Source organism: Pan paniscus, chromosome 7 (assembly GCF_029289425.2).
Source record: "Pan paniscus chromosome 7, NHGRI_mPanPan1-v2.0_pri, whole genome shotgun sequence".
NCBI lineage: Eukaryota > Metazoa > Chordata > Mammalia > Primates > Hominidae > Pan > Pan paniscus.
This window is the reverse complement of record NC_073256.2, coordinates 67,191,239-67,218,859: the sequence shown is the minus strand read 5'-3', so window position 1 is coordinate 67,218,859 and position 27,621 is coordinate 67,191,239. Positions and strand designations below refer to the sequence as shown.

Genomic DNA, 27,621 nt, shown 5'->3' with positions numbered 1-27,621 from the left:
GTCAGCTTCCTGTAGCCCTCACCAGAAGCCAAGCAGATGCTGGCGCCATGTTCCTCATACAACCTGCTGAACTGGGAGCCAAAATAAAACTCGCTTCTTTATAAATTACCCAGCCTCAGATATTCCTTTAAAGCGATGCCAATGGACTAACACAATCACCTAAAAAATATTTTGGCACCTTGTTCTTAGTACTTTTCAATTCACTCACAAAATTTACTTTGGTTCCCTGCGAGAAAAATATTTAAATAATTGAATATTATATACTGTGACAACCATATTTTTCAGATTTTAGTGCTAGATGGTATTTCCTTCCCCAGAAGAAACACTACATTTATAAAATTCCTTCAATGTAACTATCCTATTCTGCAATTGATTATGTGTAGATCAGCCATCGTTTACCAGGATTTTTTTTTTGAGAGTGAAAGCTGGCACTGCTAACAATTATGCCAGTATAGAGTATAAACCTAGGCTGTCCCAAGCAAGTCAAGCATGTGGTCATTCTAGTTACATAAGACTAATTTCAAAAGACTGCTTTAACATAGGATAACTGTAGTGTCTTACTTTTGAGGAATTTAAAGCATATAATTTTATCATAATTGATGAAGTCATTTAAAAAAACATCATTTTACATTCTATCTGCTCAAATCATAAAATCAAGAGTAAGAGGGAGTAATAAGTGATAAATATCAGTGTTACTAAGCATCAGATAAGGTAACGTAGGATTTCTTATAAAGTATCATAACATTGTCCTTCAAAAGAACTCTATGACCCTGAATATAGACAAGTGTTTTTGTGTGCAACACTTTTTAAATAAAATTTACCTGTCAGAGCCTTTCAAAGTTGTTGCTGTTGCTGAAAAGATCTTTTTCTAGTCATGAGAATAACATACATTTACTGTATATCTTGATCGGCTCAGGATACCATAACAAAATACCATAGACTAGATGGCTCAACCAACAAACCCTGATTTTCTCCCAGTTCTGGAGTCTGGAAGCCTGATATCAGAGTGCTAGCATAGTCAAGTTCTAGTGAGTGCTTTCTTCCTTGCAGACAGCCACCCTCTTTCCTCAGTACATGTGCTTTGTAATAATCCTGTAGGATTAGCATCCCAACCCATGACCTCATTAACTCTATTTTATAAAAGTCCTATCTCCAAATATACTCACATTTGAGATTAGAGCTTCAACATATGAATTTTGAGGTGATGCAATTCAGTCCATAGCTCCATAGGAAACTTAAAAGTATACTTCTTATATATACACATAAATTTAAAAAAAATTATATCATTTTGTAACCTGCTTTAAAAAAATCCTAATATATTCCCATGTGTTCCATGTAATTAAATTTTTCTGTGACAGGTAAAAAAAGATTGATGAGGGAGAAATAGAAAATCTGAACAGGCATATGAATAAGCAGATTGCATCAGTAATGAAACATCTCCCATCAAAAGCTGAGGACCTCATGGCTTCACTGCTGAATTCTACCAAACATTTCAAGGACTAATGCCAATCCTTCTCAAAATCTTTCGAAAGATTTAATATTAAGGAATACTTCCAAACTGCTTTTATGAGACCAGAATTGCTCTGAAATCAAAGCCAGGCAAGGATGCTACAAGAAAAGAAAATTGCAAGCCAGTATCCCCGATGAACACGGGTGTTTCAATTTGACTCAAACTCTTTGATACCTAATTTTATGCTTTCATGAATTTCTCACGAAGATAACTTATTTCGTTTCTTTTTCTGGTGCATATGTTTTATTTTCTAATTTAATTTTTAATTTTTAAAATTTATTTATTTATTTATTTATTTATTTATTTAGAGACAGGGTCTCACTCTGTCATCTAGGCTGGAGTGCAGTGGTGCGATCTCAGCTCACTGCACTGCAACCTCCGCCTCCCAGGTTCAAGCAATTCTTGTGCCTTAACCTCTTGAGTAGCTGGGATTACAGACACATGCCACCATGCCCAGCTAATTTTTTTGTATTTTTAGTAGAGATAGGGTTTTGCCATGTTGTCCATGCTGGTCTTGAACTCCTGAGCTCAGGCAATCTGCCCGTCTTGGCCTCCCAAGCATATGCTTTTATGAAGCTGTTTGGTAATACAAGGTCAACCTTACAGATGATTGGAATCAGTCATACTGTTACCCTAACCAGAATGATCCAAGGCTACAAGATTTCTTTTCCTCCAGACGTTTTTCTCACTCCTTCCTATTTCCTGATTTTTCTTTGATTTCAGGCTAGTCAAGACCAGTTCTCCTAATCAGCCACCTTTCTGCCTGTTGCCTACTCACTAGGGTAAGGTCCATAGTGAGAGAATCCTTTTCAGGTTTGCGAAAAGAGAGGGAGAAATAGACTCAGCACTGTTTTGCATTGTATATTTGCTAATTATGCAAAAAAATATCTATGGAGTTTGCCTTCTATTATGCATCTATTTCATGAACAGCCAGCAGCTCACATCCTTTATGTAACTTTTCTAGATTTCCCCAACCAGAGTTATTTCTCACATGTGAGACGTTATTTCTTTTTCTCTCCCTCTGATTTCAATATTTGAGTTTGTCATATAGCTGTTGTATCCTTCTATTCTACAAAGTGATAAGCTACTTGGTATCAAGGAATTTTTTAGCTACTTTTGTCTTCCAGGCAATGGTATGCAGTCTCTGGTACTTACACATGTTAAATAAATTATTATGTACATCAACTGTATTTTTAATCTGTAGAATGGATGACTTTGGTGGAACATGATATTCAAAAGTCTAATGAACAGATGTGTGGAACAAATTAGTTTTGTATGATAAAATGGATTAAATTAATCTTAGTAGTTCCAGAGAATGGAATTTGGACTTAGATACAGTTACAGGGAAAATGATTTCAGTTAACTTATTCATTCATTTCAATCTCCATTCATTCAACAGACATTTTTTAAATAAAATGTTTTATTCTGAGATAATTATAAATTCACATGCCACTGTAAGAAATAATACGCAGAGAGATAACATCTACTATTTATCCAGTTTCTACTGATGATAAATATAGCAAAAATATAATGCAATGTATGACCAGAATACTGGCATTGATACAGTCAAGATAAAGAACATTTCTATCACCCAAGGTCCCTCATGTTGCTCTTTTATAGCTGCATTCGCTTCCCTCTGCCCACCCCTTCTTCAAATCCTGGCAACTACCAGTCAATTCTCCATTTCCACAGTTTTATTTAAAAATGTTATTTAAATGGAAACATAAAATATATAACCTTTTGTGATTGCCTTTTTTCTTTTTATTTATTTATTTTTTAAATTTTATTATTATTATACTTTAAGTTTTAGGGTACATGTGCACAATGTGCAGGTTTGTTACATATGTATACATGTGCCATGTTGGTGTGCTGCACCCATTAACTCGTCAACTGGAAACCATCATTCTCAGCAAACTATCACAAGGACAAAAAGCCTTTTTTCATCAGCATCATTCTCTGGAGAGTCATCCTGGTTTTTGCGTAATACCAATAGTTTATTACTTTTTATTGCTGAGTAATATTCCATGATATCAATATACCAGTTTGTTTAACCGTTCACCTATTGAAAGACATCTGAGTTATTTCCAGTTTCTGGCTATTAAGAATTAAAATCTTTATGGTGGTGATTAACGTTGCTTCACACATAAATAAAAATTTACACAACTATTTTTGGGTGAATTTAAAGTTTTTATTCTTTAGAATAAACATCCTGGAGTGTGATTGCTGGGTTACACGGTAATTGGATGTTTGGTTTTAAAGACACTGATAAATTGTTTTCCAGAGGAGCTGTACCATTTTATATTCTCACCAGTATGTGATCCAGTTTCTCTGTACCCCTGCCAACATTTTGCATTGTCACTATTTTTAATTTTAGCCGTTCAGATATGTGTATAGGAATATCTCATTGCAGTTCTAGTTTATACTTCTCTGATGGCTAATGATGTTGAACATCTGTCATGCACATTTACCATCTGTTTATCTTCTATTCATGTCTGCTCATGTCTTTTGCTTAACTTCTAATGAGATTGTGGGGTTTTGTACTGTTAAGTTTGGAGAGTTTATATATTCTAGAGATTAGTCCTTTATCAGATATGTACTTTTCAAATATTTTCTTCTAGTCTGTAACTTACTTTTAGTCTTCTTAACAGGGTCTTTTGAAGAGCAGGTGTTTTCATTTTGATGAAGTTCAATTTATCTAAGTTATTTTCTATGGATTACACCTTTGATGTCAAGTCTCACAGTTCTTTTCCTGCCTATCCATCCAGAAGATTTTCTCCTGACTTTTTTTCTTAAAAGATTTATAGTTTACATATTTACATTTAATTCTGCAACCCACATAGAGTTAGTTTTTGTAAAAGGTGTGAGGCTTAGATCAAGGCTCGTGTTTTTGCCATGAATGTTCAGTTGCGTCAGCACCTGTTGTTAAGATGCTTTCTTTCCTCCACTGAATTGCTTCTGCACCTTTGTCAAAAATAAGTTGGCTATACTTTGCGGGTCTATTTCTAGGCTGTCTATTTTATTACATTTACCTATATGCTTACCCCTTTGCCAAATAATCTTGATTACTATAGCTAAATAATACATCCCGAAGCCAGGTAGACAGTTTCCTTCCATTTTATTTTTTTTCAAAATTTTTAGTTAGTCTAGATTCTTTGCCTTTCCATTAAAACATAAAATAATTTTGTCTACATGTACAAAAATCTTGCTTGAATTTTTATAGATTGTTTTAAATTTGTATGGCAGTTTGGGGCTAAATGACATATTTACTCTATGAAACTTTAAATTCATGAACAAGGTAAGTCTCCATTTATTTAGATCTGTTTAATTTTTTAAAATCAGTGTTTTATAGTTTTAAAATAAACATTATCTAAAGCTTTTGGTAGGTTTATACCTAGGTATTTTGTTTTCAAGTGACTGCAAAGAGTATTGCTTTTTAGTATAATTTCAGTGTTGACATTTTCATTGCCAGAAACTAGTAATGCAATTGATTTTCATATTCCCTTGTATACTGTGACCTTGCTGATCTCACTTTTTAAATTCTAAGATTATTTTGGGGGGTAGATTCTTTGAAATGTTTTACATACATAAGCATATTATCTGTAAACAGGAATATATTTTCTTTCTTTCCTTCTTTCTTTTCTTTCTTTCTCTTTCTTTCTTTCTTTCTTTCTTTCTTTCTTTCTTTCTTTCTTTTCTTTCTTTTCTTTCTTTTCTTTCTGTTTCTTTCTTATTTGTATGTTATTTTTCCCAATCTGTTTTCATTGCCTAGATCTTCCAATGGAGTGGTAAGAGCAGACATTCCTGCCTTGCTCCTGACCTTAGAGGGAAGGATTTAGTCTTAAACCACTACTGATAAGATTACCTGTAGGTTTTTTGTCAAACTCTTTACCAAGTTAAGGAAATTTCCCTACAGTTCTATTTTCCTGGAGCTTTGATCATGAATGGGCATAGAATTTAGTCAAAGGTTTTTTCCTTATTTATTGCTGTGACTATATAACTTCTTTTTTAGCCTGATTTTATATATATATATATGTAGATAGATAGATTTTATATATATATATATAATATATGTATTTGTAGTGATTTTTTCATATTGGTACTTGTGTTTTCTCTCTTTTGTTCTTTGTCAGTCTTGCCAGAGGTTTTTCAATTATATTGATCTTTTCAAAGTAATAAATAAAATCCACCCTCTCTATATACATATATACACAAATACATACATATATAAATGCATATATACACACATAAATATGTAGAGAGTGGATTTTATTCATTAATTTTTGAATATTGAACTACTTTTGTATTCCTGAAATACACTTCCCTATATTATGGAGTATAATTCTTAAATATATTGCTCAAATATATTGCTAATATTTTCTTGACAATTTGTGTATCCATATTCATGAGGGTTATTGATATGTTGTTTCCTTTTTTCTTACTATCTCTCAGGTTTTGGTATCGCATTAATACTAACTTTGTAAAGTGAATTGAGAAGTATTCTTTCTCTGTTATTTTTCTGGAAGAGATTGTGTAGATTTGGTATTAAATTTGTCATTAAATGTCTGATAAAATTCCTCAGTGACACGACATGAGCCAGGAGATTTCTTTTTCAAGAATGTTTAAGTTCTGAATTCAATTTTTTAAATAGTTATAGCACTATTCACATTATCTCTTTCACACTGAGTGAACTGATAGTTTGTGCTTTTTGAGGAAGTTGTCCATTTTTTCTAATTTGTCAAATATATATGTGTAGAATTGTTTGTTTTGTTCTGTTAGTATCCTTTTGATGTCTGCAGGATTTGTAGTGATTTTCTCATATTGGTATTTGTGTTTTCTGTCTTTTGTTCTTTGTCAGTCTTGCTAGAGGTTTTTCAATTTTATTAATTTTTTAAAATAATCAGCTTTTTTTTTAGTTCTCTGATTTTCTGTTGTTTATCTGTTTTGAATTTCATTAAGTTTTGCTTATTTTATTATTTTCTTCTTGCTTTGAGTTCATTTTGCTCTTGTATTCTATGTTTCTGAAGTGGTTGTTTTGATTATTAACTCAAAACTTTTGCTCTTTTATAATGTAAGCATGTCATATGATAGATTTTCCTTTCTATACTACCTTATCTATATCCCATTAATTTTTGATGTTGTATTTTCACTTTGATTTAGTCCGATTTTTTTTTAGCTCTTTTCAGATTTTCTGACTCAGGGATTATTTGTAAGTATGTTGTTTGGTTTCCAAGTGTTTAGATATTCTCCTGTTATCTTTTTGCTATTGGTTTTTTGTGTGTGTTCAGGAAATATACTCTGTATGATTTCAATATTTTAAATTGTTGAGGATTCTTTATAGCTCAGGACATGATCTATCTTGATATGTATTCTCAGGGAACTCAAAAAGGATGTGAATTGAATTTTTTTGTTTGTTTTTTGTTTTTTTTTGGAGCAGTGTTCTAAAAATGTGAGTTAGACTGTGTTGTTTTATGAAGTTATTGAGTTCTTCTAATTCTTGGGTGATTTTCTGTTTAGGTCTTCCATCAATTGTTGAGAAAAGGGTATTAAAATCTTTAACTATAACTATGCATTTATCTGTTTCTCTCGTCAGTTCTATTTTTTGCTTCGCATGTTTTCTAGCTCTGTTTCTTGATGCATACATTTAAGATTTCTATGTCTTCTTGGTGGACTGACCTTTTTAAAATAATTATAAAATATTCTTCCCTAACTTTAGTCATTGTTTTTGTTTGGGAGCCTACTTTATCTGATATTAATAGAACCATTCCTGTTTTCTTTGGATTGATGTTTGCGTGACCTAACTTTTTTCATACTTTTATTTTCATATCATTTTACTTGAACTCGTTTTTCTTATAGATAGCATATAGCTAGTCATATTTTAAAATCTGTTTTGCCAATCTTTGTCTTTTTCTTTTTGAGAAGGAGTCACTCTGTCGCCCAGACTGGAGTGCAATGGTGTGATCTCTGCTCACTGCAACCTCCCCCTTCCAGGTTCGACCAATTCTCCTACCTTAGCCCCCTGAGTAGCTGGGACTACAGGCGTGCACCACACCACCTGGCTAATTTTTGTACTTTTAATAGAGATGGGGTTTCACCATATTGGCCAAGCTGGTCTAGAACTCCTGACCTCAAGTGATCCACTCACTTTGGCCTCCCAAAGTGCTGGGATTCAGGGGCAACCTTGTCTTTTAATCAGTGTGTTTAGACTATTTTTATTTAATGTAATTATTGATATATTGGGTTTAAGTTTCACATTTTAATTTTTTTCTGTTTATTTTCTCCCTTTTCTGTGCTTTCTCTTTTTTCTACCTTCCTGTTGGTTACTTGTACATTTTTTAGAATTTTACTTTGATTTATCTGTTAGTGTTCTTATGTCTTTGTGCAGCTTTTGTAGTGGGTGCTCAGGTATTAAATTCATATACATAATTTATCACATTCTCCTCAAGTATCATTCTATTTAAGTATAAAAATCTTTCCTTCTCTGAAGTCCCTTTACCCTCCCTGATTTATAATATAATTGTCTTAACTATTTTCTCTATGTACATTGAGAATTACTTCAGAAAATGCTATTATTTTTTATTCAGTTATCAACCATAATTTAGGATGCTGAAGAGAAAAGGTAAAAGGTATTTATCCATGATTTTTACTCTATTATTCTTTCTTCTCGAAGCCTCATATTTCCTTCTTGTATTATTTTCTTTCCTCTTAGAGAATTTCATTTAACCATTCCTTCAAAATAGCTCTGCTGTTGACAAATGCTCTTGATTTCCCCTCATCTGAGAATGTCTTGGTTTACCCTTTATTCCTGAAGAGTACTTTAGCTAGATATAGGATTCTGGGTTGACAAATCTTTCCTTTCACCACTGGAAAAATGTACCAATTCCTTTTGCATCTGTGGTTTCTGATGAGAAATCTGCTGTCATACCTACAATTCTTTGAGCTCTCTTTCCTCTGTCACTGCTTTCAAGATTTTCTTTTTCTTTAGTTTTCTGATATTTGAATATGAAGTATCTTGATTTAGATTTCTTTGAGTTTACCCTGTTTAGGGCTCACTCAGCAACTTGAATCTGTAGATTTATTTCTTTGGCCAAAATTGGAAGTTTTCAGTCATTGTTTCTTTAAAGACTTTTTAGCCTCATCCTTTTTTTCTCCTCTCTTCCTAGGACTGTGTTGAAAAAAAATACCAGATATTTTGTTATGGTCCCACAAGTCCCTGAGACTCGGTTTATATTTTAATGTCTATGTTCTTCTCTCTGTTGTTCAGATTGAGTAATATCTACTGCTCTTCATCAAGTTCACTTCTTTTTCTGTTGTCCTCTCCATCCTGCCACTGACCCATCCATTGAGTTTTTTTTACTTCAGTAGATAAGTATTTTTCAGTTCTAAAGTTTCTGTTTGGGTGTTTTTTATATTTCCTATTTGTTTTTTAAGGCTGGTTTAAAAAAATTATTTTCAGCTTGTTTGTGATTGCTTCCTGAGGCATTTTTATGATGTTCTTTAAAAATCTCTATTATATAATCCTAATGTCTCTGTCATCTTGCTGTTGTCATCTGTATTACTTTGCTAGGGCTGCCGTAAGAAAGTCCCGCAGGCTGGGTGGCTTACAATAGAAATATAATTTTGGTCTCTTCTAAAGCCCCTTTCCTTGGCTGACAGAATGACTGTCTTCTCTCTTTGTCTTTACATAGTCTTTACTCTGTGTCTGTGTCCTAATCTCATTTTCTTCGAAATACTAAAGATGCTAATTTTATAAAATTAGGGCCCATCTATATGACCTTGTTTTACCTTAATTTCTTCTTTAAAGGTCTTATCTTCAAATACAGTCACCTTCTGAGGTACTGGGGGTAAAGACTTTGACATTATTTTTTTGGGTGGAGAGGAGATCCTGGATCTTATTTGAATTTTCTGTTTTAGCTGACTTCCTCCTACATTGCTGTCAAAGGAAGGAATGCTGCCTCCTTATTGTCAGGTGCAGGTAGGAGTCTAGGTTTCCCATGTGGCTTCCATTGATTCCCACATGGTGGTGAGATTCCTTGTTACTTCTAGTTGGAGTTGGGAGTGCAGGCTCTCCACTGATAATTTCTTTGCCAAGAGGGTATAAATGCTTTATTATTGCTCCCCATATGAACTGCACTGATACCATGTAGTGGGGGTGGCATCATCACTGCTTCATATTAGTTAAAATACTGACTATCCACAGGTTCTCCTCTGACACCATTCCAGTGGGGAGCAGGAAGGACAGCTCTTTATTGCTGGTTTGGGTGGAGGTCAAGGCTTTCTATGTGGTCTGTACTGATACCAGAGCGGGTTTCATTATTATCACCATTTGGGAATGAAAATTCCAGCTCCTTACTTTACTTCTCTGACAACACAGCTATGGGGGTGTTGGGTGCCTCAATATAGCCTCACAAGTGTGAGGATCTAGGATCCCCAGTTGACTTTTAATGGCATGAGTGGGAGTGCAACCATAGTTTCTTCTGTAGTGTTTGGCTAGAATAGAGTTATTATTTTCTAAAAGTTTTGTGTCTTGCTAGACTTATTTCTTCCCTTGTTTGTTTGGACTTTTTGTCATCTGTACTCATTGATAGTTTCTAGGCTTTTGCTTGTTAATCTCCAAGTTTGAAATAAATGAGCAAAAAGAAAACCTAGAAAATTACCATTGTGTCATATCTTGGGCCCTGAAGTTCCCGGGAGATTTGCTTTCTACCTTTCAGAGGCTTTTTAGTTTGTCTTATATGTAATGTCCAAGATTTCTAGTTGTATTTAGTGGGATAAATATGATAAAGGCACTTTTGAGCATTTTTACTTTATGCGCATGTGTGTTTTTAAAAAAAGAGAACTAGCTAATCATCACAGCTGTCCAATATGTGATAAAATTTTATTCCTTAAAATGTGGTAAGACATATATTACATAAAATGTGCCATTTTAATCATGTTAATATCATTAAGTACTGCTTAGTACTTAATGTTTAGTATCATTAAGTACATTCACCATATTGTGCAACCATCACCACTATCCATTTCTAGAATTTTTTCATCATCCCAAACAAAAACTATACTTATTAAATAATCCTCTATTCCTCCCACTCTCAGCCCCTTATAGCACCCATTCTACTTTCAGTCTCCAATGAATTTTTCTTTGCTAGATACTTCATGAATAATTCAGTATTTTCACCTTCGTTTTGGTTTATTTCATTCAGGGTAATGTTCTTAAGATTCATCCATGTTGCAACATGTATCAGAATTTCATTTCAAACGCCAAATAATATTCCTTTGTACAGATATACTATATTTTGCTTAAGTGTGGCATATCTGTTCAATGTTATTTCTATATTTTGGCTATTATGAATTATGCTGCTATGAATACTGCTTTGCATGTATCTGTTTGAGTAGCTGTTTTCAATTCTTCTGGTATATCACAGAAGTAGAATTCCAAAATTTATTTTCATGCAATTATTTATGCATTGATTACTTTTATTAATTTACATACAAGTGCTACTTAACTTATGATGGGGTTATGTCCTGATAAACCCATTATAAATTTAAAATGTTGTAAGTAGAAAGTGCATTTTTGATCTACACTGTTTTCAATTTACAATGGGTTTATCTGGTTGAAATCCCATTTTAAGTCAAAAGCATACTGACTGCATATGGCTATTGCACTGTCATAAAGGGAAACCATTGTAAATAAGGGATAATCTATAGTCATTCACTTATTCTACACATTTCTTGATCATTGTTTGTTTGCCAAACACCTTACTGATAGTAATTTTTAATATCTTACTTTTGTATACTGTCTTACAAAATATTTCTATAAGTGCCTCATTGAATTTTCAGATTAGTTTTATGGTTTCATGTATTAATTCTCTAACTACACAAATAAGCTTAATATTCTGAGCGTTCCATAACTGACTCAAAACTCACATTTCTGTCCTATGATATTGAGTTTAACACGCTTTTGGTTAACAGCCTTGAGATTTTAAAGCAAAGTTTAAATTATCATTTGAGAAGAATGTTCTAAAAACGTGTTTTTTAGTTCAGAACTCCAGAAGCTTTGCCCTTAGAGGGAGTCTTATAGATTATGTATAATCCATTTTCTATAGTTTAAAAATCATTTTAGCTTAAGCCTTATTTTTACAGTTGGGCACAGTCTCTCTCAAAATGACATCATCAGTGTAAATACAGAGGTTGATGCGTAAATATTTAATGAAACATGTCAACATAAAATTCTTATCAAATTATTTATTTTCCATACATATCTGTTATGTAAATATATTTTTCTGGATTCTGTGAGGATGTTTCTCAGCTGATGACTGTATTCTTGGAGCTCACTGGCAATAATCTAATACCTTATTTCCAAAATTAATAAATGTTGAATCAAAAATGATGATTGAACTTCTTAGCTTTGATTGTTGTAGAACCAACATAAATTTGTTGTTGGAAGACCACACTCTAATCTCAAGTGAAAATATTTTTGGAATGTTTGTACATGTTAATAGATAGAATTTTACTGTCATTGGCTTATCTGACAATTTTTTTTTTCAGAAAAAACTGATATAAGTGGTGAAAAATTTTTAATTGTCTTTTTCTATTACTGTTTAAGATCTTTGGAAATTAGTGAATTATTACACTCTGAAATAATGCAGAACATAGTTTTAGGATATAGGAGAAACTTCAGTTTGCCCCCAAGTATAGTGAGAATAGAAATGACTTCAGCACAAACTTTGCCTATTTAACTACTATTGCATATATATCATCTGTTTTAGTTACAATATATATAATACATTTTGAATGTATTGAATTATGAGTAAGAATTTTGTATATATTTCTCATTTACCATTTTATACAGTTTATATCTACTTCTTTGACCCTTATGAATTCTAGCTTGAATGTTGGAATTATCAAATGAGCAAAAAGTAACATTATAAGTATACACTATTGTTAGTAAACCTACATGAATAGTGGGTAAAAGGACAGGGGACAGCTTCCCATGATAGTATTGTTAAAAATAAAAATGCTTCAGATTTGGCGGGTTTTCATGTTGCTGAAGCCATTATTAGGAAGAATTCATAGACGAAAAGGATGAGGAGGCAATGATAAAAGAAAAATGAAAGTTTCTTTTTTTCTCCTTTATTTCTTTTCCTTTCTTTTTAAAAAGTATAATGTCAGGTTAGATTCTCTTGGTGACAATAGACCAAAACAAACAAATAAAAACACAAACAAACTGCTCAGGTAGATATAAATATCTTAGAAGTAATGCTGACTAAGACGAACCTAATGGCTCAAACAATTTCGCCAAGAGCCTAGTTCATCTGCATCTCTCAGGATGGGTGGGCCTCTCCCAGCTTTAATTCATCCTTAGCTCTACCTAGTGGACCCCAACAGCGTCATGTTTTCCCCTCCAGTTAGCAACACTTCTCTGCCAGACTCTTCATACTGCCCCATCCAGGGAAAATGATGGATTTCTTCTGATGCCTCATGAGGAAGAGAGATTAAACTTTTTTAATATATGAGAATCCCAGCAAATGTCTACTTGTGTCTCACTGCTCATGTCTTTCTCTGAGCCGGTCACTGCAGCCTGAGGCTGGGTGTAAACACTGTAACTAAGAAATGAGGAAGTTGGTGCTGCTAAAGCTGCTCTGCAGCTTCGCAGTGATCCCAGGCAACAAAAGCACTTGCAGAAAATTGTGCCATTTTCTGTAAAACATCTAAATGCATTATTTACTGAGAAAAAATTTTAACTCTTTTTTGGAAAAACTGTCTCAAGCAAGGCACTTTAGAAGATTTTCATGCCCGTGTATCTCTGATGTGTTATTGGTCAGAAACATGGCTTTACAGAATTAAATTAGCTGTCAGTTTTGCTGGAGTATTAATTTGATTTTAGATTTACAGTTTTTCCTTATATAGAATTATCTTCCTTTCAAAATGTTTAAAATACTTTAATGATTTGAAAAAATTATGATGAGTAAATATGATAATAAAAACTATCTCATAATTCAGTAGTACCAAAAATTTTAAGTTAATGTTACTTTTAGATAGCATTTTCACATCTTGGAAGAAACTCCTAATCCTTTTTGAAGGGATAATATTGAATACTAAATTATGTTGCTTTTAAATAAAGGAAATGTTTATTTGCCTTCCTAGAGTGACATACAATTGTCATGTGTGTTTATCTCTGTATGTTCATCCTAACATTTTTGAAAGAATAAAAAGCGTGTGTTTTAGTTATCAGCATCCTAATCTGTTCATATTTGCTCTCCAAATTTTACTTTGAAAATTTGCAAGCATGCAGGAAAGCAAACACCTGTAAAACCACCATTGAATGGAAATTAATTAGAAATTCGCATGTTATATATTTGTATGCATTATACATTTTACTGAACCATATGAAAATAAGTTGCAAGTCACCTTTCAGTACTAAAAATTATTTACCTCAGTTCCTGTTACAGGAGACGTCATTTCCACCTTTTAAAAAAATTATAAGGAAAGTTAAAAAGCAAGAAAACATGCAGCCAGAAGAGAGAAAGCTGGCATCAGAACCAGACTCAGATTCGGCAGAGATTTTGGAATGCTCACTCAGGAATTTCAAACAACTATATTAATGTGCCAAAGACTCTAATGGGAAAAGTGGAAAACATGCAAGAATAGGTGGGTAATTTAAGCAGAGAAACTCTAGGAAAGAATGAAAAGGAAATTCTAGAAATAAAAACACTGTAGCAGAAGTTAAGAATGCCTTTGATGGGCCCACCAGTCGACTGGATATGGCTGAGGAAAGAATCAGTGACCTTGGTGATATGTTAATAGAGGCCTCGTAAACTGAAATACAAAGAGAAAAAGGATGGAAAAATGAAACACAATACTCAAGAAAGGCAGGATAATAACAAAAGGTGTAACATACATGTAATGGAAATACCAGATCGGAAGAAAATGTGAAAGGAGAAGAAAAAACATTTGAAGTAATAATGGCTGATAATTTTTCAAAAATAATGACAGATGGGAAACACAGGTCCCAAAAGCTCAGAGAACACAAAGCAGAATAAATACCAAAGAATTTACACCTAGGCATAGCATATTCACATTGCAGAAAAACAGACAAAGAATTAAATCTTGAAAGCCAGGGGTAAAAACACCTTACCTGTATAGGAAAAAGGATACAAATTACACTGGACTTCTCAGAAAACATGCAAGCAAAAAGAGCATGAAGTAAAATATTTAAAACATTGAAAGTAAAAACCACCAGTTTAGACTTCTGTATTGATAAAAATTCTTCAAATTGAAGAGGAAACAATGACTTTCTTAGACAAATAACAGTTGAGGAAATTTGTTACTAGTAGACCTGCCTTGCAATGAATGTTTAAAAAATCCTTCAAAGAGAAGGGAAATGATGTAGATCTGAAACTCAGACTTATACAAAGGAAGGTGGAGCAATAGAGAAGGAATAAATCAAGGTAAAATATAATCTTTTATTTTTTATTATTTATTGATATAACGGATAAGAGTTTGTTCAGAATAAAAATAAATGCAATAAATTTGGTAGCTTATGGATAAGTGGAATGACAGGAATAATTGTTAAAAGGGATAGAAAAAAGGAATTGGAAATACAGTCAGCCCTTCATATTTATGGGTTTCACATCCATGGATTCAGCTGATCACAGATTGAAAATATTGGGAAAAAATTGCATCCGTATGAACATATAGAGACTTTTTTCTTGATATTATTCTCTAAACAGTTCAACAACTATTTACATAGGTTTTTATATTGTATTAGGTATTATCAGTAATTTAGAGATAATTTGGGGTATATAGGAGGATGTGCATAGGTTATATGTAAATGTCGCATCATTTTATATCAGAACTTGAGCATCTGCAGATTTTGGTGTCCTCGAGAGGTCCTGAAACCAATCCCTTATGGATACTGAAGGATGACTGTACTCTGTTACAAGGTACCAGCACTACCCATGAAGTAGTATAATCAATTATAGATAGATTAAAAATAAAGAGATGGAGAAAGTTGCATCATGCTAACACAAATGAAAAGAAAACTAGAATAGCTATATTAATTTCAGATAAAGCAGACTTAAGGACAAAAACAAAAAGTATTGAGGGATAAAGAGAGTATTATGTAATGATAAAGGGATTCATTCTCCAAGATGACACAGCAATCCTTAATGTATATGCACCTAACAGTAGAGCAGCAAAATATGTGAGGCAAAAACTGTTAGAGCTGCAAGAAGAAATAGAGGAATCCACTATGATAGTTGAAGGCTTCAACATGCCTCTATCAGCAATTGACAGATCCAGCAGGCAGAAAACTAGTAAGGATATAGTTGAACTGAACAGCACCATCACTCAACTGGGTCTAATTGAAATTTATAAAATACTCCACCAATGACAACAGAAATACACATTCTTCTCAAGCTCACGTAGAACGTTCACCAAGAAGGACCATATTATATGCCATACAACACATCTCATCTAATTAAAAAAAAATAAAGCATACAAAGTATGTCCTGAAACCACAATGGAATTAAACTAGAAATTAATAACTGAAAGATAGCTGGAAAATAACAAAATATTTATAGATTAAACACATTTATAAGTAACATGCTGATCAAAGAAGTCTCAAGGGAAATTTAAAAGTATTTTGAACTGAATAAAAGTAAAAATACAACTCATCAGATTTCGTGGGATGCAGTGAAAGCAGTCCTTAGAGGTATAGTGTTGAATGCATACATTAGAAAAGAAAAAAGATATAAAATCAATAATCTAGACTTCCAATCATAGGAGACAAGAGAAAAAAAAGCAATATAAAATTAAACAAGCAGAAGAAATGAATAATTACAAAATAGAGCAGAAATCAATAAAAGTGAAAATGGGAAACAATACAGAAATTTGACAAAAGTAAAAACTGGTTCTTTGAAAAAATTGTGAAAATTGACAAACTCCCAGCCTGGATAGTGAAGAAAAAAAAAGAATAAACATAAATTACTAATATCACACATAAAATTGGGCCATTTCTAGTGAACCATAGATGTTAAAAGAATAATAAAAGGGTATTATTAGCAATTTTAAGCCCATAAATTTGGTAACTTAGACAAAATGGACTAATTTCTTGAAAGACACAATGTAACAAACCACACAAGAAGAAAGAGATAATCTAAATAGGCCCATATTTATTAAACAAATTGAATAAATAACTAATAACCTTCTAAAATAGAAAGCACCAGATTCAGATGATTTTACTGGTGAATTCTACCAAACATTTAAAGAAAAAATGACGTTAATTATCTATAATTTGTTCCAGAAAAACAGAAGCAGAGGGAATACTTCCTAACTTTAATTATCTGAGGCCAACATTACCCTAATACCAAAACCAGAAAAATATATTACAGGAAATAATAACCACAGACCAATATCTCTCATAAATATAAATGCAAGAATCCTCAACAAAATATTAGCTAATCAAATCCAACATTGTATAAAAGTAATTATACTATCCCAGGTATACAAAGGTGGCTCAACATTTGAAAATCAGATAATGTAATCCATCATATCAACAGGTTAGGGAAGAAAAGTGATATGATTATATCAGCAGATGCATAAAATGCATTTGGCAAAATTGAACACCCATTTGTGATAAAACCTGAGCAAACTAGGAAGCGAGGGTACTCTCTTCACTCAATAAAGAAGATCCAAAAAAAACCCCTATGGCTAATATAATGCTTAATGGTGAGAAACTACAGGTTAAGTATCCTTTATATGAAATGCTTGGGACCAGAAATGCTTTGAATTATGGATTTTTTTTATTTTGGTGTATTTGCATATACATAATGAGATATCTTATGGATGGAATTCATATAAACATGAAATTCATTTATGTTTCACAATACATTATATGTATTCACCTGATGCACATAGACTGATAGTAATTTTATAAAATATTTTAATAATTTTTTGCATGAGACAAAGTATGTGTACATTGAATCATCAGAAAGCAAAGGTGTCACTGTCTCAGCCATCCATATGGACAATCTGTTGTTTTTTGACAGTACTCTCATTCCTGACTTGGAATCTTTTTTTTATACTTATTCACACATAAGTACTTAATAGTAAAAAACGACATATTATTATTACAGTGAAAAAATATTGTGTGCAGAGTACCTAAGCAGGGCAGTGGCATCACCAGATACCTGCATCAGCTGTTGAACAACAGCAATGACAAACAATGGCAGGCTTTCAGCCTCCACCTATTATGTGGTTTTTCAACTAAAAAGTTACTGTGCACTTTATTTATTTATTTATTTATTTAGGAAAAGATATATTGCAGCTGAAGGGGGCTAGGAGAGCCCTTTTCCTTTGGGGACACCGAATAAGCTGTATGTTGTGTGACTGAGTTTTAACTACGACCTCTCACAGGAAGTCAGGTATAGAATTTTACCCTTGCATCATGTCCGCACTTAAAAATTTTTGGATTTTGGAGCATTTCAGATTTCACATTTTTGGATTAGGGATGCTTAACCTGTATTGCTTTCCCACTAGGCTCAGGTTTCCCACTAGGCTCAGGAACAAGGCCAGGATGTCCCCTCTCTCCATCCCTATTCACCATCGTACTGGAAGCCTTAGCTAATGAAATGTGGAAACAATAGATTGGGAAGGGAGAAGTAAAACTGTCTTTGTTTGCAAATTACATGATTACTTATCAAGAAAATCCCAAACAATCAACACAAATCTCTTAGAACTAATAAGTGATTATAGCAAGGTTTATAAGATTCAAGGTTAATGTATCAAAGTTAATTGCTTTCCCATATACAAAATTTCACCAATGGTTTTGGCATCATTGATGAGCCTTGCATAAATATACTTTTATATTGTATTGCAAAATTATGATTTCCTAATTTCATGACTCCCTGTACTAGCTGGCATTCTTCTTAAAAGAAGGAATCTGTTCCCATGCCCCATCATGTTGTGTCTCTGTCATTTTCTCTTCTTCTCCCTTATCTCAGTGGACTCATGAAATGCTAAACGTTAAGTACATATGGACACAAATGTGTCCAAGTAGGCACCAGTGTGCCTACTTGAGGGTGGAGGTTGGGAGGAGAGTGAGCATGGAAAAACTCCCTAATGAGCACTAGGCTTATTATCTGGGTGGCAAAATAATCTGTGAACCAACCCGTCTGTGACCTGAAATTTACGTATGTAACAAACCTGCACAGTACCCTCAGAACCGAAAATAAAAGTTGGAAATAAAATTAATTCTACGTATTATAATCAGTTCCATTATCCCTTTTTCTAACCCACAAATAGTCCCAAATTTGGCCAGTGGAAGACTCTTCCAGCTAACTCTTTTGTCCTTTTGACATAATCCCATTAGACTTTGAGTGCTTTTTGTCAAACATTGTGTCATATACTTTTGTTGCCCCAGACCTTGAAGCAGCTGCGTCTTCAAAGAGTTGGATTTCTTCTAGTGAAAAATAGTAATTGAAAATAAAATCTGAATAGCAAGTGTCCTTTTATACTGGGAGGTAATTAAATGTAGGATCTTATAGAATACAAGATTTCAATTTCCTTGACATTTCATGTAGTCAAACATTTTTTCATGACTTTTAGATTTTGTGTGTATAGAAATGACTTTCCAACTTTGAATTAACAACTAGATTTATTTCACATTTTAAGTTATTTTGCATTTTTATTTTCACATATATTATTACTTGAAAATCTGCATGGAATTTTTATAGATAATAGAAAGTTACATTGCTCTGTACTGTCTTTTAAATATATTGAGCAGAGCATGATACCACACAGAGACTGAGGTGTGCAACTTTTGCAACTTACTGTGTAGTTCTTCACATGGAAATATGTTTACAATGGGGTGTGTATCAACTGTGAATTTATCAGTCTATGTATTGAGTAGTGCAAAAAATAATTTTTTTGTAAGCCAATTATTATTTTGGACCTCATTCCACATAATGGCAGAAAACATCTTGGCCCAATTTGGGTAAATTTACCATTTGGGGTAAATAGAGTCCATTCAGAATCTCTGTTACTCATTCTTTTCTCTCTATTCAATCTAAAATACTGTTATGGATTGAATGTTTGTATCCTCCCAAGACTCCAATCTTGAAGCCCTAAGACCCAGTGTGATGGTATTTGGAGGTGGATCCTTCAGCAGGTAATTGGGTTTAGGTGAGGTCATGAGTGTGGAGCCCCTGTATGGGAGTAGTGTCCTTGAAAGAGGAAGAGACATGGGGGCTTGCTCTCACTCTTTCTGTGCCATGTAAGGGCATAGTGACAAAGTGGCTATCTGCGAGCCAGGAAGAGAGACTTCAGAAACCAAACAGTGCCAGACCTTGATCTTGGACTTTGCAGCCTCTAGAACTGTTAGCATATAAATTGCTATTGTTCAAGCCATCCAGTCTATGTACTTTTGTTATGGAAACCTGGGCTAAGATGGCTGCCCAGGCTCCATATGGCTTCATGAGACCTCTTGGTTGTTTTCATGGAGGTATTATGCTTGCTCTCTAGTCTGTGATCATTCTCATTCTGTGAGGTGAAACACAAGTCTAGGTAGTACTTGAGCACAGTCATGACATCTGGGGCTACTCTGTTTCTTTCTTGTCACAGGGTTGCAAGAGCAAACCAACCTCTACTGTGACATCTCCATTACAACTGCAACTCCCTCGCAAGTCCATGACTCCTGGTGTCACATCCACCCACTATAAGGCCTGCAAAAACCTTTTTCTCTTCCCCACCCCATTGAAGAGCTCAGTGATTTGTCAGGTTAGTTTTATGCCTTGATACATCTTACAGCCATCTCAGCACCTCTATGGTCCCATGGTAGATTAGAAACCTATCTGTGATGTCTGTCATCTTCCAGAGCAACCATCAGGAAATGGGGGTACAGACTCTATTCTCACACCTACCAACTATTTTGATTTTTATTACTCTTTCCTTGGAACTAATTCTGTGTTTGATGGGGAGGGTTTAGGCTTTTCATTGCTCCCCTCTATAACACTCCTTGGTCCAAAAGCCCAATAAGTTTTATCTACACTGAGAGCGTGGAGTGAAAAACTTAATACATTAGTTCAGCAAGCATTTCCCCAAAATTTTAGTGTCAAACCTATATAATAGCTATGTGAGACTTAAAAGGAAATAAATGATGTTTGAGTTCTGTGATTTCATTCGTATAAGTTATTATTGGGGCTATAACTTTCACATAATATTTTTTGGAATTAGGGAAAGAATCTTTTGTTATCTAAAGAAATTTAATGAAGCATGGAGGGATAAAATAAGTTGGTTAATGTCTTCCAGTTGTTAAGATAAAAAGTAACATAATATTTTATATAGTAAATATCATTTTTATAAAAAAGATAACACAAAATATAAAACAACACATTTTAAAAGTAATGTTATTATCCAGGGTGAAGAACATGTAGATGAGTTTGATTTATTTCTTTAAAATTATATATTTTATAAAGGGATATAATTTCTTACTTGTATAATAAAAATAAATATGAAATAAATATGAAAAAGCAATATATCAATATATAATCATCTTAGAAAATATTGAAATATGAAAAAGAACAATGAAGAAAATAAATTTGTGCAAAACCCCAGGCCTGTTATCACTGTCAATGTTTTAGATGTAGTTTTAATTTTTATGTAGACACAGTTATTTTATATAATTTAGATAATTTTATGTCCATTTAACATTTTTTAAAAAGTGTAATTGTGGTAAAAAATACAAAACCTAAAATGTACCATCTTAAGCATTTCTAAATGATTTGGTATTATTCAGTATATTCACATTGTGGTGTAATCAATCTCCAGAACCTTTTAATCTTGAAAAACTGAAACTCTATACCCATTAAACAACTCTCCATTTCCGTCTCTCTGCAGCCCCTGGCAACCACTATTCTACTTTCTGTCATTACGAGTTTACTACTCTATCTTCTTCATACAAGAGGAATCATATAGTATTTGTCTTCTTGTGACCGGTTTACTTTACTTAGTTTAATGTCCTCAATGTTAATCCATTTTGTAGCATGCGTCAGAATTTCCTTCGTTTTTTAAAAAAAAAATTAATTCAAAATTTTTTTAGTAGAGATGAGATCTTGCTATCTCATCTTTCCAAACTGGTCTTGAACTCCTGGGCTCAAGTGATCCTTCTGCCTTGGCTTCCTGAAATGCTGAGGCTGAATAATATACCATTGTATGTATATACCACATTTTGTTTTTCTATTCACTCGCCAATGGACACTTGGGTTGAATCCACCTCTTGGCTATGTGAGTAGTGCTGGTGTGGAACATGTGTGTGCAGATATCTCTACTTTCAATTCTTTCAGATATATGCCCAGAAGTATATTTGCCTAGGAATTGCTGGATGGTAATTGAATTTTTTATTTTTGAGGACTCTCCATACAGTTTTTCATAGTGGCTGTACCAATTTACATTCCTACCAACAGTGTACAGGATTCTTATTTCTCCACATCCTCACAAATGCTTATTTTATCTTTTTGAAAGTAGCCATCCTAACATGTGAGGTGATAGCTCATTGTGGTTTTGATTTGCATTTCACTAATGATTAGTGAATTCTTGTTGGTCACTTGTATATTTTCTTTGACGAACTGTCTATTAAAGTCCTTTACCCATTTTTAAATGGTTTTTTTTTTTGGTTGTTGTTGAGTTGTAGAAGGTCTTTGTATATTCTGGATATTAACTCCTTATCAGATACATGATTTGCAAATATTTTCGTCCATTCTGCAGGTTGCCTTTTCACCTTGCTGACTGCATTCTTTGACATACCAAACTTTTAAATCTTGGTGTAGTCCAGTTTACCTATTTTTACTTTTGTTGCCTTTGCTTTTGGTGTCACATTTAAGAAATATTTGCCAAACCCAAGGTCATGGAGCTTTCTCTGTATGTTTCCTTCTAACAGTTTTAGGTCTTCGCTTCATTTTGAGTTAATTTTTGTATATGGTATAAGGTTCCAGTTTTGTTCTTTTCCATGTGGAGAGCTAGTTTTCCCAACACTATTTATTGAACAGATTTTCCTTTCCTCATTGTGTATTCTTGGTAGTCTTGTAAATAATCATTTGACCATATATGGGAGGGCTTATTTGTGGACTTCCTATTGGTCTGTATATCTGTTTCTATGCCAGTACCATGCTGTTTTGATTACTATACATTTGTTATAAGTTTTGAAATCAGAAAGTGTAAAATCTTCAACTATGTTATTCTTTCTCAAGATTGTTTTAACTGTTCAGGGCCTCTTGAAATGTCACATAGATTTTAGGATGAGATTCCCTATTTCTGCAAAAAAAAAAAATGCCATTGAAATGCTGATAGGGATTGTATTAAATTTTTAGATCACTTTGAGTAGTATGGACATTTTAATGATATTAAATCTTTAAGGCCATGAGTATGGGAAATCTTCCAATTCATTCACATTCTCTTTAATTTCTTACAGTAATGTTTTGTATCTTTCAGTGTAGAAGTCTTTAACCCACTTGGTTAAGTTTATTCCTAGGTAGCTTATTATTTATAAGCTATTGTGAATGAAATAGTTGAGAAATATCTTTTTGATTTTTTATTTAGATTTTGATCAAAATTTCTATTTCTAGGTTTTCTATTTCTATAAAATTTAGTATCAGATTTGTTTTTCTTAATTTTCCTTTAGTATTTACAGGTAATTTTCCTTACAGTGATTATCTTGGTACACAATAATCTTGATTTTTAAAATCCTAGTCCTAATTTATTTTACCTTTGACTTCTTGCTTTCTTCTTTCCTGTTAATACCAATTCTCCACAAGTTACCCCATGCTAGCAAAGTGCTTTCTCCCACTCATTTTCCAAGCCCTTTCTTTCAATTCCTTAGGAGCCAGAATTCTAATTTCCTCAATCTTAAGTTCTCATCAGGATGGTACTCTCACCCTTTGTTGTTCTACCCCTTCTGCCACAGTCCCTTCATCTGTAAAAAGTGGGGATTCCCACTTGACTCTGCTGAGGGTGGACTCTAGAGATGCTTTAGTGTTTTCACCACTTACATGTAAACTGAAGTTGCTAATGCTCTCTTTCTCTGGTTTTGTGGTAGCTTGTGCTCTGGGTGATGTGTTTTTCTTCTTTCGTTGAACTGTGTGGTTTTCAGAGGTGTGTGGAGAGATTTGAATTTAGCTGAATACCATTATCCTATGGGAAACTGGAAGCTGTGTGACTGGTGTTAATGAAACTGTCCCTATAAACTTTATAAAATTAATCAGGAAAGAAGGTGGGGGGGGGGTGGGAAGAAACAAAAATAAGCCAAACTTTCAGCACATCAGCATTCATCATGAGATCAGCTGCTCTCTGACCCCTTCCTCATAGCTGTTTGGTGCCTATTGTCCTAAAATCACATAGACCCATGAAGATTATAGTTCGCCTTAACTGCTCTGTAGATAACAACTTGAGAATTATAAAATGTTAAGTTTTCCATTTGAGATATCCTTTTAGGTCCTGCACACCAATAAGGTCTGAAGGACCTCATGAGGAGCTGACTCACCAAAGAATGCAGTTTCCACATCCAAATAATATCCCCCTTATTCCAGCCAATCAACAACCCCAATTTTCTAACCTCTTTCCCTCTACTAATCCATTAAAAACCCCAGCCCAGAACTCATTGGGGGGAAGAATTAGAGGGTCCTTTCTGTCTCTTTATTTGGCTGCCCGTTGATAATTAAACTCTTTCTCTGCTGCAAACTCTGCTATCTCAGTGTATTGGTCTGTTACTCTTCAGCGAGCATACAAACCTGTTGGTCCTATAACTTGAATATAGGTAGTAACATATCTGGAATTCATACTTTACTGATTTAATCAATTTGTGCAGATCTGATTGCAGAAGTTCTATTCTTTTCCCCCTACTTTGTGCTTATTTTTCCTGAACCATTTTCTACAATATAACAGTCTAAAGTGAATCTGTGTATCTGAGATAAAATATTATGGGAAACCTTTAGTTTTAAGTTTTGAAACTCCTTCATGAATATTTTATGATTTCATTTTATCTTTATGAAACAACCCCTCATTATTTAAAATTGACGATAATAATAAAAACCAAGTATAGTGTTTGTATGCCTCTCAGTAGAAGTCAACTTCTTTATGCTCAAGACATGACACCCTTGAAGTCATGTGGCTCTCAACATTCTAATAGTCTAAGGGCCTTTACCAGGAGGTAGTTCTGAATCCAGTGGGGTACATTTACAGAATACTTTCACCTGTTCTGTACCTAGTAACAGTAGCTTTCAACCTTGCTGCATATTATTATCTCCTGTGGAGCTATGAAGAATCTCAATGTCTAGTCTGTACCCTGGACCCATCATTAAATCAGAATTTGTGGAGGCAGGGACCCAGACATTACTATAAGGCTTGGGTAGAACTCAAAATGAGGCCTTACAAATACTACTGACTCACGTACCTACACTATGATTTGCATACATCCACACTTGAGAACCACTAGTGAGTTTTGAGACGACTTCTCAATGCTTCTTATAAACTGTTTGAAGAAACATGGTTCTAGAATATTGTATTTCTTGAATTCTAACACATAGCTATATTTTTGAGATTTGGAGTAAAAGCAAAATCTTCTGAAGTATCAATTAATGCTGAGGAAAAACAATATCTAGTTAGATGTAAATCCACACTGGTCACTGCTACTTTTAGAAACTGACTGGAGTCCTAAACTGGGGGAAAAGAAACTGGTTTGGAACCTTCAAAGCTTAACTAAGCAAATTATAGAAAATCAGTCCCTTCTTTATTTTTAGGCAGAACTGTGATTTTGATGGCCTTTAAGGCAGGACTGCAGATGAGCTGCAATTGAATTATCTAGAAAATATCCTGAGAGAGTCCGATTGAGTAGGTTTGTGGGTGAACTTTAGAACTGGTGCGTTTAACAAACCACCAGGTGATTCTGATGCACTGACAATATGCAAGAGCACATTCCGAAGACACTTGATGGAAGGTTTCAGGCATTCTGATTGTCTCAAACCCTGAGAGGCACAAGTAGAAAAGATCCAGGGCTTCATTTTCATGACATTAACAAAGAGTGTGGAGAAGAAATCACCTTACTAACCTACGGTTGAAGAAAAACGATGGAGAAAGTGCTCATATGTCACATAAATTGTTTTCTTTAAACCCTTTGGTAAAGATTAGTTGTATCATCGTATTTATAAATCCATTTGTAGTATTCTTCCCTGCAGATTTTCAACAGCAGCCACAGGAGGATCAAAATTCATCTTATGCATCTCTAAGATGCTTTTATCCCCTTAAGATGAATCCCATGGTGGTATTTGCCAGCTTTATAACTACCAGTTGAATATATTCAGTGTCATAAAATAAATTTTAAAAAATTGTTTATAGTCAAACATATTTTTCTTAGAGAAGTTGTTACTCAGTATATATGACTCCATTAGTCAGAATTTCTCCACAAATACTCTATGTTTCTTAATATTTTGAACCAAGGATCCATTTGAGAATTTGATGAGAGGCTTAGAACTCTTACCAATTGAACACATTTAAGTGAAATAACAGTTTCTATATATTGTTAGAGAATCTATGGACATCCCACAAAGCTCCTAAGGTCCACAGCTTATAGTTTAAAAAGTTTGTATCTAAGACATGTGGTATCTCTACTAATTTATAATTTAATGACATTCTATATATTTTCCAGGTACCTGTATAAGAATGAAATCCATGCACTAGATAAGCAAACATTTAAAGGACTCATATCTTTGGAACATCTGTAAGTAATAGAAACTTTTTTATTAAATCACTTATGGTGACAGTTCAAATAGACAGCTTTTTAAATGCCATTATGTGATAGTTGAACAATTATTTTAAGCTTCTCCATGTGGCTTGAATGATTGAATATCTGTCATCAGTTGGATAAAAATCAGAATGTATGATTGAGTTGGCATAAGGATAGGAAGACAGACAGAACTCAGCTGGAATTCCAGCACTGCATTTATTACCTGTGTGACATTGGGCAACTTACCCTCCGTGAACCTTTGTTTCCAAATCCTGAAATGCACATATTTCCGTGGTGCATGTTAAGGTACTGCATGCAAAGAGAAAAAATGTTTATTAAGCAAAAATGTTTATTACTTGACTTAAAATAGGCATTTTATAGAAGGTAATTTATAGCTGTGACTATAATTTATGAAACAAGTTCAAGCTTTTAACTGACATTAGAACTTCCAAAACATGGGATTATACCTCTCATTTTACAGATAATAAAATTAACTTCAATGTTAGTTAACTGATTTGCCCCAAATTAAGAGTCTGTATTATTATTGTTATTATCATTATTATTATTTTTGAGGCAGAGTCTCTCTCTGTTGCCCAGACTGGAGTGCAGTTGTCCCATCACAGCTCATTCGCCTCCTGGGTTCAAGTGATTCTTGTGCCTCAGCCTCCCAAGTAGCTGGGATTACAGGTATGCCCCACAATGCCCGGCTAATTTCTATGTTTTTAGTAGAGACAGGGTTTCACCACATTGGCCAGGCTGCTCTTGAACTTTTGGCCTCAAGAGGTCTGCCCGCCTCGGATTCCCAAAGTGCTGAGATTATAGTCATGAGCCTCCATGCCCTGTAGCATTATTATTACAACTCAAACTGACTGCTATCTTAGTGTACTTTTTAGCATTTGATACTTTATGAAAACCTCAGATTCACCATCGTAATTTCAGTGTGAAATATGAATTCTTCAATATCAAAAAGTCATATTGTACACTAATACTGCTACTAAACTGCAATTTGATGTTTTATTCATAGATTTCTCTCAATTACAAGTGTTTGAAACACAAATACTAATTAGATAATTAAAAAGATTTTTCCCATTGATGACAACCTATGGGATAGTTCTGAAACTCGGATATGTAGAATGCAGACTGGTTTTTAAGTATTGGCAGGATTTCTGTATATCAGGAGCTTTTGATCCTGAAATTTGTTTCCATATTCAATGTGGTTTCTTAATTTCAAAACATGACTTTATTTCTATAATAAAGATGGTTAGAAGAAATCTAAATTTCTTTTTCATAGAAGGCCGAACTATTAGGTTATAGTATTAAAACACAGTCAACCAACCAAAAA

The 27,621-nt window shown here is 33.7% G+C and overlaps 1 protein-coding gene across 1 annotated transcript in view; it reads left to right on the top strand.

Moving 5' to 3' along the window:
- PXDNL (peroxidasin like) overlaps nucleotides 1-27,621 on the top strand; it is a 348,918-nt gene that overhangs the window by 89,594 nt on the left and 231,703 nt on the right. Inside the window, exon 4 of the mRNA XM_024929820.5 lies at nucleotides 26,202-26,273. The gene's annotated coding sequence lies outside the window, so the exon portion shown is untranslated. The remainder of the gene's footprint in view (nucleotides 1-26,201; nucleotides 26,274-27,621) is intronic.